This window comes from Silurus meridionalis, chromosome 19 (genome assembly GCF_014805685.1).
Source record: "Silurus meridionalis isolate SWU-2019-XX chromosome 19, ASM1480568v1, whole genome shotgun sequence".
In the NCBI taxonomy this organism is placed as follows: domain Eukaryota; kingdom Metazoa; phylum Chordata; class Actinopteri; order Siluriformes; family Siluridae; genus Silurus; species Silurus meridionalis.
The window spans coordinates 10511103-10515901 of NC_060902.1; positions in this window are offsets into that span (position 1 = coordinate 10511103).

Here is a 4799-nt window from a genome sequence, read left to right on the forward strand (position 1 = left end):
CACACCTCCAGGCTGTGTAAGGGCTATTTGACCAAGAAGGAGAGTGATGGGGTGCTGTGCCAGATGACCTGGCCTCCACAGTCACCGGACCTGAACCCAATCGAGATGGTTTGGGGTGAGCTGGACCGCAGAGTGAAGGCAAAAGGGCCAACAAGTGCTAAGCATCTCTGGGAACTCCTTCAAGACTGTTGGAAGACCATTTTAGGTGACTACCTCTTGAAGCTCATCAAGAGAATGCCAAGAGTGTGCAAAGCAGTAATCAAAGCAAAAGGTGGCTACTTTGAAGAACCTACAATATGACATATTTTCAGTTGTTTCACTCTTTTTTTTTATTTATATAATTCCACGTGTTAATTCATAGTTTTGATGCCTTCAGTGTGAATCTACAATTTCCATAGTCATGAAAATAAAGAAAACTCTTTGAATGAGAAGGTGTGTCCAAACTTTTGGTCTGTACTATATATATATATATATATATATATATATATATATATATATATATATATATATATATATAGAGTACAGACATAGAGATATATTATATACATATACACACACAGGGTTCCTTTTGAATTTATGTAAGAGTCAAATCAGGAGACAAGATGTTACCAGACTGCTGCACACCCACAATCAAACATGAAGGGGTAAAGCATATTGGCTTGGGGTTGTTGCACTTGGCTACCATTCCATACTTGATCAACATGCAACTCTATATCTAGATTATGGCTAAATGGAACCAATTTCACCATACAGCAAGTAAATGACTCCAGTTTGGAGAGCAAACAGTTGGTTGGAGTGTCAAGTCAAGAAGCTTTTATTGTCATTTCAACCTTATATAGCTGACACAGTACACAGCGAAATAAGACAATGTTCCTCCAGAACCCTGGTGCTACATAAACAACATAAAGCTACATAACAGAAAACACAGCGCTAAGGACTAGTAAGTGTCCTCACCACATAAATGCATCGTGTGCAACCTGGTGCAAACAGTGCAAGACAGACAGTGCAAAGACAACACAAGAGAGTGTAGGACAAATACACAAAACATAAAATAGTGAACCAACTGTATATTACACAGTGCAGTGTGCAGAGAGTATAGGAGTGTACCTTGTAATTTAACAAAATGTAAACAAAAGGGTTTGTGCAAAACAGCAATAGCAGCAGTCAAAAAGATGTGCAAAAACAGCATGTAAGAGTTTGTAGTAATGAAGTGATATTGTGTTGAGTCCGGGTTGTGCAGATAAGTAACACAGTTTAGTAACACAGTTGTGTGTGTGGGTGTGAGTTTTAGTTCAGTTCTGTGTTGAGAAGCCTGATGGCTTGATTGAAGAACTGTTGCACAGTCTGGAAACTGTTGCACAGTCATAGATAGTGTTATCTATCATGAAATGGCCTGCCCAGTCACTGCAACTAAATCTTACTGAACTGCTCTGGGATGAAATGATTCACAAGAAATATCCAAATAGAGAACAATATTGGAAAGTTTTACAAGCGGCATGGCAAAGTATTTTAGGTTAATGCCTGAAGAAACTAACTGTCCTGATGCCGAGAGTGTGTAGAGCTGTTATTCGTGTTAGGGAGGATTTTTCAATAAAGATAAAGTTTGACATCTTCACATTTATGTATTAGTTTGATCAAAGTAGCCTAAATTTCCATTAAATTGTTGATTATGCTCATTTAATATTCTGCTTCTCTCCTGGAATCTCAGAGTATATCTTGACTGATGCACTGACTGCTAGATTATTTCTTCATTTCCTACGTTATTTCTATGTAAGTATAAGCGGCATTCTATAAACCTTTCTAGGATTTTTCAAGGTTTGATATTGGCCTGTATTTGGACAGATGATTGATGTTGAGGTAAAAAAAACCTTTATTAGGAGTCTGATAACTCCTAATTGGTATAACCAGTATTTAGGAAACAATTTATTATTTTTTAGAAGAGCATCAATTGCTTCTGGAATTTACTGTTTGAAATGTAGTTAAGGGATCTAGTTAATTATTTTGATCAAGTCAAGTTTATGAACGGTGTGCATTTATCCCTGATGATCAGCCGTGGCGACTGTGGCAAGGAAAATCTCCCTTAGATGTTATGAGGAAGAAACCTTAAGAGGAACCAGACTCAAAAGGGGAACCCATCCTCATTTGCGTGACATCAAGAGTGTGATCATAAATCTTTCAACAATACAGAACACTGGAGAGAGAGAACTAACATGATTACTGGAGTGTAAGATTATAAGTAATGTTTTTTCTACAGTCTTTATGGCTATAAAACTAGGAGCTAGTGAGCAACTCATAAAATAGCTCAACATTTGTGATCATCACAGATCCAAAACCAGCTTCTCCATGCCAGAGCCTTTAAACACTCTAGGAGGTCCAATGTCAAAACTCCACACATGTAGTGGGATCCAATTGGCACTGGTACGTCTCTAGATGGTTCGGGATGTTTGCGAGTTCAGCATCTACTTCTTTAAAGGTCCATAATCTTCACGAGGTGGGACGTGACTGGAGCTGGCCAAATATTTTTTAAATAGTTTCTTTTGAAAGGGAGTAAAACATTCTAATTGCTGATCTTATATACACTAGCTATATCATTATACACAGAGTTAGTTAACAAATGGTCTTGTTTAAATAATAGTCAGGATTTCCACCTAATAGATTACATTTTACAAATAAATTCAGCACTGCTACATTTGTTATACATTACATTAGTTTTGCTAAATTATACAGAGTATAGCAGAATTCTAACTTTTAAGCATTCAGCATTCTGATCTAGTAGTTCGGGGTCAGATGGTGAGTTATAAACTATAGGAGCAGAAGCTGACATAAATGTATGTTTTTTATTGGAACATGGCAAGTGTATTTATTATTACTATGGTATAACTTAAAGAAGCAAAGATAATGATATGGCATAACTTTGGAACAGTGATTGTGGAACTATAATTATATATTTTTTATATTTAATCCAAATGTTACTATTAAGTCGAGTGTATCCACCATTATGAGTAAGTCCTTTTACATTATGAGTAATCTATAGTGGACACATCTGCCCTTCTCAGTGTGTTTTATCTAAATAAATAATACAATTAAATACAATGAATGTTTTCTCTGAAGAATTAACCAGGTTTAAAATGAAATCCATAAATTCAATGAATTTAGACTGAACTATCACATTTGCCAAGTCAGCTTCTTAGGGACATTCAGCCTATGGAATTAATCCATGACTTGTTTTCAACCTTTCATATTTAAAAAAAAAACCCCAAAAAACTCCATTGCTACGCTTCCTGTAGCTTAGGTGGTGGAATGAACTTCCCCTGATGTCTGAACAGCTGAGTCAATATCTATCTTCGAGTGACAGATGAAGACCTATCTCTTCCTAAAACACAAACTAGCGTTGTGTCTTTGGTTATATTAGTTGAAAGAAAATCCTCAGTTGTTAGTAGCCTAATGGTATCTAGTGAACCAGTGTTGATTTATTCATTAATAAAGGCTCAAAGCACTTTTTTTATGTGGCTCTGGATAAGGGCATCTTGTGAAATGCTGTAAATGGAAATGGAAATGCCCGCATCACATTTAAAGCTGTGATGCACACCTATGAAGCACCAATTAGACAAACAGCCCCTTTCACCTTGAATTGCACCATGCTAACTCTGATTATCCTAATTGGTCCATCCATTTCTTTTTCTGCAATTTCTGCTACAGCAGTTTGTCTGTGGGATCACATTAAATTAAATTCATTTTCATTTGTATAGTGCTTTTAACAATGAATTTTGTCTCAAAGTAGCTTTTTCATAGGTAATGCGGTATTAAAAAATTAATAAAATTGTTCCTTATAATTGTAAGTTTGTCCCTAATGAGCAAACCAGTCTCGACTGTGGAAAGATGAAAAAAACGTCCTGAGATGGCATAAGGAAGAAACTTTGAGAGGAACCAGATTCAGGCTAGAACAAATAAATTCTAGCTTTTACTCCTCACACACTAACAAGCCTTGGGCACCCATGACCCTGTCACTGGTTTATCTTGGGCCACTTTTGGTAGGTACATATGCATAAAGACCTGCTGCTCTGGAGATACTGACCAAATTGTCTAGTCATCACAAATTGACCATTTGACAAAGTCAGACAGAGCATTATGCTTGCCCATTTTTTTCTAGAACTGACTGTTCATATGCTGGCTACTATATAGCATATAATATATAACTCCTTAACAGGTGCCACTGTAACAACTTAATGACATTTACTTCACATGCAAGTGGTTTTTATGTTATGGTTAATTGGTGTATGTAGGAGAATTTAGGTAAGAGAATAGGTTTGCTAAACCAGGTTTAAAAAGAGTGGGTTTATAGTAATAATCCTTGCATTGTTTATCTATAACAGCATTCCATCATAATATTCGCAAATGAAAGTCCTTTTTATCTGGTGAAATTTTGCTAGAGGATAAACTAGGATTATACAGAGAATTGTGTATGTACCCAATGTATTTCTGGGTGGATTCAATTAACAAGTGAAAATGCATTAATTTAGTTATTTTGTAATTTTTTTTCACTGAGTTATACATTTCATTCAATAACATGAAGACATGCATGTACATACATTTTTTGTATGCAAAATGTGTTTCCTGAGAAAAACAAGACATAATACTTTCTACCAATAACCATGGAGTTAAATGGTATATACCAACATTGCCTACAGCAAGAGAAGATCAAATTAGGCTCCAAACTTCATAGCAAAAGAACAGAAATTGATGTTAAAATAGGTAAAAGCAGACGAAGGCAGGGAAGCGTTCCAGCTGCCCTCTTTTTC